Source organism: Callorhinchus milii, unplaced genomic scaffold, assembly GCF_018977255.1.
Source record: "Callorhinchus milii isolate IMCB2004 unplaced genomic scaffold, IMCB_Cmil_1.0 Scaffold2, whole genome shotgun sequence".
NCBI lineage: Eukaryota > Metazoa > Chordata > Chondrichthyes > Chimaeriformes > Callorhinchidae > Callorhinchus > Callorhinchus milii.
In genome coordinates, this window is record NW_024704743.1 from 38,818,128 (window position 1) to 38,827,896 (window position 9,769).

The window sequence follows — 9,769 nt, forward strand, 5'->3', positions numbered from 1 at the left end:
AAGAAGTGGAAGGCGAACTAGATGGACCCTGGTCTTTTTTCGTCTAGCATTTTTTATATTCTTACATTCTTATGTTCTTATGTAGGATGAACAGCTTACCCTGAGAGCCATTGCAAACCCAATAGGTTCAATGGCCTCCTTCTGCACTATAAATTTCTGATTCTCTGATTCTACATTATATAACTTCCCAGAACACAGCCTGATCTTTAACCATTCTCAGTGAGTGATTTAATATTTTTAATGAAACATTTTAATTATTCTAACTGTAACCTCAGTAAGTAAGTATTGATAATTGTCTTCTTTTGTACTGTGTGGTTTCTTTAAAATTGTACTGACAGAACTTTTTCATGTGTTTATATGCTAGTTTATGGCATTTCTTGATGGTATTACTGTTATTGAGGATTAGTGTGTTTGAAGGACAGCCAAGCTATTCTTAGAACGGCAATGAATATGAGAAATGACATTTTTCTGAGGCAAGAGATCCTATTACATATCAGTCTGAGTATTATACAGAAAATAACATTGACTGTGAGTATTTTACAAGGTTAAACACATTTAAGTTGATTCATAAATCTACATATATCTTGAGAGCTAAACATAATTTTAAAAGTCACACAAACCCATTGTGATAACTGTGAACTTATTTCCAACCATTTTTTATTTATTATAGCCACTTTTTAAAAAAATATTGGCGAATTGCTTATTGTCTTTTAGGTGTGTTATTGCCATTCCTTTATCAATTCATATTGCAGCAAGAAAAGGTTCACTTCAGATTTTACAAAGGATGCCATAAATTCATAGACCTATTCTGCTTCCCTCCACCATCTGTCAATGAGGTGCTGTGGAGTCCTATAGCTTCAGTGTTTACAGTACTCGCCTCGCAAGCAAGAGGACCTCGATTTGGCAATACATTGGGCAAGTTTCCTTTCTCCACACAAGCCTGTTTACCTAGCAGTCAGTAGGAACCCGGTTTTTAGTCGATTGGCAGATTGCTTTTCCGGGGATAATAATCCCTGAAAAAAAATTCGGTCACTCAATCCACGACTGTTTGTGGGATACTGCTGTGCACAATTGACTGCCGCGTTTCGCTGACAAATATACAGTCGATTCACTTTACGGTATACGTTGTGAAGCGCTTTGAGTCGTGGAATGCACAAGAGTGGAATATTTGGTGGGATTCATTAAAATGAATTTACATTAGCAGCAATAACATTACATACAGTATGTAATTTTAGGGTATGTTATTAACAATTTTTACATGTTTCAACATTTAAAAAATAATAATCTCAATGATATTTGATCTGCGACCTCTTGTTATGCACCATTTTATCCCTAATTACTAGATATGAATTCCTGCTAATGTGAAAATATGCCAGTCAGGCCAGGCTGATGAATTTCAACAGTTTAATAATAATAATAATAATAAAAATAATAATCCTTGCATTTGATATAACGCTTTTCACGTCTTCTAGACATCTCAAAGTGCTTCACAGAATAGATAGTAAAGTGAATTGATTATATATTTGTGGGTGAATTGCGGCAGCCAATTGCACAAAGCAGTGTCCCACAAACAGTCGTGGATTGAAATGACCAATTTTTTTTTTTTTTGAGGGTTTATTATCAGGCGTGTGGAGTAAGGAAACTTGCCCAAGGCTTCACCCTGCGAGGAATCAAACCCAGGTCTCTCGCTTGCAAAGCAAGTGCTCTATAGCCAATGCAATAATTCAACAGGGCTTGAAATTGAAATGTCACTAAAATACATAGTACCAGCACTAACAATAACCTCTTGTTAAAGCAACAGCTGCAAAATTCACAGCGAATGTTTCAATAGTGTAAAAATCCCACATATAGCTAATAGTAATCTGGCTATTATTTTCTTCTTGTTGGTAAATTTATTGACCCTTGATAGTAGCATGTACTTCATTTGTTGGTAAAATTGCCAGCAAGGAGATTCTCCACTGCTCAGCACTGAATATATAACATAAATAACACCATCGCTGTTATGTTGAGACATCACTGTTATATTTCTGTTTCAGTATTGATGTGTTTCATTATATTATACCCCTATATGTGGCAAATCTTTCCTGTAGTGAGGTACGATGGTGAAGCAGAATTAACATAATTAGAACATAAGAACATAAGAATTAGGAGCAGGAGTAGGACATTCGGCCCCTCGAGACTGCCTCGCCATTCGATAAGATCATGGCTGATCTTCTGACCTAACTCTAATTACCTGTCCTATCCCCATATCCCCTAATCCCTCTACTTTTTAAAAATCTATCAGTCTCAGCCTTGAAAATGTTCAAGGACTGAGCATCTACAGCCTTCTGGGGTAGTGAATTGAATTCACTACCCTCTGAGTGAAGAAATGTTTCCTGAACTCTGTTCTAAGACTGTGAGTCCTGGTTGTAGATTCTCCTACCAGGGGAAACAGTCCCTAATATAATATTGAAACAATCTGAACCTCTTCAAAAAGTGTTAACAGCAATGACTACTAAACTGCACAAAATCCTTCTTAAATGGACAATAACTTATAACTGGCAATTGGAATATGTTTTCCCACCCCCATATACCCCTCATATTGTTTTATTAACTTGGAGGTTTTTAAAATGCTTATTTGAAAATCCATTTGTAAAATATTTGCATGAAACCAAATAAAGTTTTACACGATTAGCCAGGCTGCTTTGTAGATTTCACAGGATTCTGGGATCCTAAGATTGGTTTGGATGAAGAAGGGCTTCATCCATCCAGAAAACCCACCCTACTGTTGCCCTTCACAGTATCACGCTGCTATTTAAGTGAGTCCAGCGTCCTGGTCTTTACCGCCTTTCCTGGCCAGTTGTTGATTACCCTCTGCATAAAGAAAAACATCCCGGTATCTGTCCTGAAATTGCCCTTTACAGCTCTAAACATTCTGTTGTCTTGTTCTACTGTATTGTTGCATCCTAAAGTGTTGATCTGGGTTTACTTCCCTGATGAAACTTTGCTCAGGGTGTTATTTATGTTATATATTCAGTGCTGAGCAGTGGAGAATCTCCTTGCTGGCAATTTTACCAACAAATGAAGTACATGCTACTGTCAAGGGTCAATAAATTTACCAACCAGGAGAAAATAATAGCCAGATTACTATTAGCTATATGTGGGATTTTTACACTATTGAAACATTCGCTGTGAATTTTGCAGCTGTTGCTTTAACAAGAGGTTATTGTTAGTGCTGGTACTATGTATTTTAGTGACATTTCAATTTCATTTGGGCTTTTTTTAATAATAGCAATAAACTATATGGAATGAAGAAAAAGGATTACCGGTCATATGGTGTGAGGCGGTATAATGATAAACAATAAATGGACTAACAGAAAAAGCATTTTCACCCAGTGCTGGCAAACCTCACACAATAGAGCTCAGGTAGTCGGAGGTCTCCATAAAATACAACAACAACAACAAAATTACATTTATAGAGTGCCTTTCATGTCGGTAGGATGTCCCAAGGAGCTGGACAGTCAGTGGGTCAGGACCCGAGCATGAGGAAGAGGTAGTGTAGGGGTGAGGGAAGGCAGAGAGGTGGAAGGGCGACTGAAGGCACGATCAAAGAAGAGGGTCTTGAGACCGGCTTTGAAGGAGGCAAGGGAGGAAGCGAGGTGAAGGGACCGTGGGATGGAGTTCCAGAGTGTGGGGGCAGAGAGGTTGAATGCCCGGCCACTGATGGTAGGACGGGTCGGGCGGGAGACATGGAGCAGGCTGGAGCCCACTGAACGGAGCAGGTTGGTAGGGAGTCAGTAGGTCAGAGAGGTAGGGGGGGGGCAAGGCCATGGATGGCCTTGAAAGTGAGGATGAGGATTTTGAACTCGATCCTCTGAGGGATGGGGAGCCAGTGGAGTCGGGCGAGGGTGGGAGTGATGGGGTCACGGAGCCTGGTGCGTGAGAGTACATGAGCTGCAGAGTTTTGGATGATCTGCAGCTTGTGAAGGGAAGAGTTGGGAAGGCTGATGAGGAGGGAATTTCCAAAAGTGCATCACAGAATATACTGTAAAGTGAATTGACTGTATATTTTGTGCGTAAAATGATGGGTTTGTGTATGTTCATGTGTGCGTATGGGGTGGGGTGGGGGAGACTGGCTGTGTGCAGAAAGCTCCATGTGCTTAAAAAAAGCTTACATTCAATTCATCCGTTTACTACCGATGTCACATCCTGAATATTGCAGCAGGTCCTGGCACTTCATTGACATTGATAAAGAGAGGGTAAGAAGACTGTGCCATTGAGGCCATCCCATTTTCTGCAATAGCAATCATGACTGATGCACAGCCTCAGCCTCCTTGGGCTCCCTCATCACATGCTCCTTGTTCATTAATGAAATCATTGAGTGCGGCGCCATTTCCTGTTGAAATGAGCGTTATATACAGCGAGCCCATCCAACAGATCATCAGCACCTTATTGTGCTTGTTAATCAGACACCAGAAACTCAATCCAAAATGACTTCTGATATCTGGCGACCGGTTGCAGATGGGATCTTTCAGAGACTAGTACTCACAAACCACAATTTCACTGGTTTAACAATTTGGTGTTAAGAAACTTGCACTGCAACCATCCAAACATCTCTATGGCAGCTATGTTCATGTCGTGGAATTTCGACCACCTCTTTTCCTAAAACAGTGTTAAATGGAGGTAAAGATTAAAAATATTTGTTATAGGGAGTCTGAGGTTTTGAAGATGAGAACCTAAGACAAACTGAGGGACAGTGTGCATTGGCGGTGGTGGGAAATGGGTGGGGAGAGAGGTAGGGTTATGTACACTGGATATATTAGTGTTTTCTCATTAATAATAATAATAATAATAATAATCCTTGCATTCGATATAGCGCTTTTCACGTCAGGAGGACGTCCCAAAGCGCTTCACAGAACACACTGTAAAGTGAATTGACTGTATATTTGTGGGCGAACGCGGCAGCCAATTGCGCACAGCAATGTCCCACAAACAGTCGTAGATTGAAAATGACCAATTTAATTATTGTTTTTGGTCATATTATTGTCATTAGTCATATGTCAGAGAGGTATCACTTTTGCACCAGTAATTTTGACTCCAAAAATAACATTCACATTTTGACATTGTGGCAGAAACAGCAACAAACCTGATATTCCAGGTTTCATTCTCCTGAGAACTGCAGTCACATACCAGTCTGAGTGATGTGCTCCTGTAACTAAGTAATACAGCAAATGCTACTTGTCAAGGTCAATTATCAACTAAGTCTGTTGAAAAGTGAACCATTAGATAAGTACTGTGTCACCCACTCCTTAAAGCTTCACACACAGAAATTGTAAGTTTTCGGATAAAATGGACAGACAGTAGTAATTCAATCTTTGTTATGAACCGGGTATATTCTACAGGAAGGAATATACATACTGTATATCAATTCCTTTTCCAGTTGATTTGAGCGATGTCCAAATTCTGTACGTTTCGGTATTTAAATTGCAGCATTCACCTATCGGGGTCAATCGTTCAAAGTTATTCGGAGCAGTCAGTATGATAAGTTTGAGGAGTACTGTAATAGAATTCTGGTATTGAAGTTAGTAAATAAGTCAGTCTAAGACTTTTCGTTTTTGGTCAGCCAGGTGTCTGACACATATGGAAATCCATCAACAACAACAACAACAAGATTCCATTTATAGAGCGCCTTTCACGTCGGGAGGACGTCCCAAGGCGCTTAAGCATCACCATGCTTAAGAGTATCCAAACCAAGCTGAGATTTCCATCCATCCCACCTACACATGGAAATCCCAGAAATAGATTGATGAACACTGAATTGCTAAGAATATGTAAGGTAATGTCAGATACCCTAAAGAAAAAGACTGGAGAGATGACATGACCAGAAGTGGCCAGAGACTTGACGTAACACCTGTACCACCCTGCTTAAACACACCAGTTCATCAGGTATCTATCATCTTGATCAGGGAGGTCCTATATTTGTAACTAAGTATAGCATCATAATCTAATATTTCAATGGTTAACATTAATAACCAGGTTTTATCATACAGTCGCATAAGATGATCCATTGAGATGTTGAGACCTTAACTATGTGTAGCTGTAAATAACCCACATTCCAGTGAGATATTGATTTGCTTTTGTCTCGTCCTCAAAACTTGTGTAAAATGTGAGATTAGAGTTTAAGAGTTAAAATGATATATTCTCTGCACATTTTCAATTAACTGTACCTGGGACTCATTTTTTAAAACCTCTTTATATAATTGATCTAGGAGCACATCATTTTATTCACAGCTAGATTAGATGGATCATTCCTATAACATGTAGAGATATTGTAGGTACGTCTGTCAGCCTGTGGCTCAGTGGTCGCATTCTCAACTCTGAGTCAGATGGTTGTGAGTTCAAGCCTCACATTGGAACTCCACAGCTGTTTGTGGGACATTGCTATGCGCAAACCTGCCGTTACGTTTTTCCACAAAATACACAGTCAATCCACTTTACAGTATATCCTACGAAGAGCTTTGAGGCATCTCAACGATGTGGTAAGGGGCCATATCAAAAGCAAGGATTATCATTAAGTCGTTATTATTATCTCAAGCGCCCTGGGATGTTACCCTGCGTGAGGGGCGCTATATAAATGCAAGTTGTTTTTGTTATTATTATTAAGGGTTCTTTAATCACTAATTCCTTCTAACTATTGGTATTGTATCAGTCGTTTCTCCTTATAGTGTTTGTAATTCCTATCTGAGATGTTCGCATTACATGAAATGTACTATTTGAGTGCAGTTGTTTTTGTTCCTCCGGCTCCGGTCTGCTCCACGTCCCCCGCCCCAATCGCCCTACCATCGGTGGTCGGGCCTTCAGCCTCTCAGCCCCGAGGCTCTGGAACTCCATCCCCCAGTGCCTTCGCCGCTTCCTCCCTCTCCTCCTTCAAGGCCGGTCTCAAAACCTTTCTCTTTGACCGAGCCTTCAGCTCCCCTCTCGACTCTCTTCCCCCTCCTCGCTCCCTCCCTTCCCTCCCCTCACCCTGACCATTTCCCCCCTCCTCGCTCCCTCCCTTCCCTTCCCTCACCCTGACCATTTCCCCCCTGCTCGGGTCATGACCCAACTGTGCAGCGCTTTGGGACGTCCTCCTGACGTGAAAGGCGCTTTATAAATGGAATCTTGTTGTTGTTGTTGTTTGTTGCTGGAACTTGCAGTGTTGTAAATTCTCAGAAGTTCCACAGAAAGTGATGTCCTTTCCCCATTCTTTAGGCTGATTTTGTTAAAGAAAGTTCCAGAACATGTGAAAAAAAAGACTCGTAAGTTTGCCATATGTTGCAAATTAAAGAAATAAAAGATGTCAGCATCTGTACAGCATCCAGCTTCCATTTTTATTTATAGCCTGCTAAAAATATTACATTATAATGTACACAAGTGAGTAAATGACCCGGTATCCCACTGTATAAATTAAATTTACCTTTCTACCAGTCACATGATCAATATCATGCATTTGCTTATGTTATGATGGCTTGCACTATCAGGTGTCATTCCATGGGGTGTGAGGCAGTTCTGAATACCAGTAAGGCACCCAGGTTTACAATGTTCACAAACACAAATACTTTGTTTATACAGAACATGCTTTTTAATGGGCACTCTTTGCTAAAGGGAATGTGTATTAGAAGAGAAGATTTGTTCAGGCACCAGATTCACACCTCACAGTTCTACAAAGGTTCCTTAATTTGGTTCAAAGGAAGATTTTGCTGATCAATTTAGAAAATAATTATATTTACATATCAGAAACATTTCAGAGAAAGTTGCAGCCTGTAGCTCAAATCTCTGAGTTCAGATTTCCTCTATAAACTTCTACATTTGAGGTACTCAATGACACAGTGGCTCAGCACACTGCCTTTTCATCCTTTGTGCCTTGCTTTGAATTTAGTGTAGGCTGAAGGGATAAAAGCTTCTCATTTTTATGGTTTTGAGTTCCAAATGAAATTAGTTTGGATTTAACCAGCTCCCGGTGAGCTCAAACCTATAGCACAAGACTGCCCTTGTTTGGCACGAATTCCATGAAATTGGCAATTACACTCTGAGAAGACACAAAAGTAGGAAATTGAATTGTTAGGTTGGTGCAGAAGGAGGTGTTCATCTGAGTTTGGGGTTAAGGCACATTATTGTTGAAACAGTATAGTGGGACCTTTACCCTGCATCTAACTCATGCTGTATCTGACTTGAGAACAGGAATGTTTGAGGCTGACTTTGGATGTACCTTAGTACCATATGACACAATAGGAGGCCAATTGGCCAACTATTTCACGTTGGTGTTTGGTCCTCCAAGAAGCCATCCATCCTGATTCCAATTACCAAATTAATAAATGCTAATTCTATCCTAATCCCCAATCTTAAATTCATCAAATTAAGTAAAACATAGATAAATAGATAAACCACTTAAGAGTCACTCTTGCAGATTATAAGCATAAATCTTAACATAAAAGAATGTCTTGCAACTGCCTCTGAATTATATGTATAATATGCAGATACAATTTTTATATGAGAATGGGAATGTTTTAAGAGTGTTTTCTTTGGGCTTTGGAAGATTTGCCGAAAACAATGTAATTTTTAAATAAGGTTTGTTGGTGGTGTTTTGTTTTCTTCTAAAAAATATTAACTGCAGTAAAAGTATGCCATAGAAAAAACACTGCCTCTTTAAATCATGTGCATAAAATATTAAACTATAAACAACTATCAAATAAAATGTTTTAATGTCTTAAAAATATATATATTACAGTAGCAATCAAATGAGCACAATATCAAAAGTGCATGCATTTTATAAAAGTACTTTTTTAAATATATTACATTTATTTATCCTTGTATACTTGCTTGGTCTTACAGCAGCACACATGTAGGAGTAAACTGAAATGTAATTCATTGGCTGTTTATTAGATTGTGAGGAATGTATTTTCATACTGAAGTCACCCTCATTACGACTTCAGCAGAACTGTTGTCCTCATACTCCTCATCGTGTGGTCTGAAGCGAGTGAATAAATGCAATAAAGTATAGCTGCAGTGAAATCCTTCAGATATTAACCGAGGAGAAGTAACTGTGTTTCTTGTTCTGAATCGGTTCAGAGATGCCCAAAAGGTCTGATTGGCTGAGGTTTCTGCATTGCTGCTGTGCCCTTCCACATCTTTCGCTTTGTCATAATTCAGCACCATCCAGTGCAGATTAACAGCCCTCCAGCGCTTAAACACTCGATAGATTGCTGCTCCTTCATGAACAATTAGGCCTGTTGAAAAGCATAACATTAAAAACGAATTCAATTAATGTACACTTATATCTTCATTATATCCAGTAAAGCAATTCTCTCTTAACAAATATTCACCAAGAACAACAAATGGGATTTTTCTTGATGATTGGGGATGTCTAATTGATGTTTCATTTACACAAGTGTTCATTATATCCTATTAAAATACCTATCAAATACCCCTATTGCAATTATACAACCTTAGTCACTCTGAGCTCATTTTCAAACTACAGTATTTGTGATCACGTAAATGCAGTTGAAAGCACATTGACACTACATACAAGATGTAGCAAATTTGCACTGATGATTTTCAGTAGTAATTATACCATTTATGTTTGAGAACCACCAAAGCATTTTCAAACTCATTGTTTGTTTGTTTTGGATGGGCGTTTGGGGGGGGGCGAGGTTGGGAGTTAAGAGCATGCTCTCCCAGTATCCCCATACCCTCCCCCTATATATCTTGGCCCTACATCCCTATGTCATATTTGTTGACTGTTGGGAGCGGT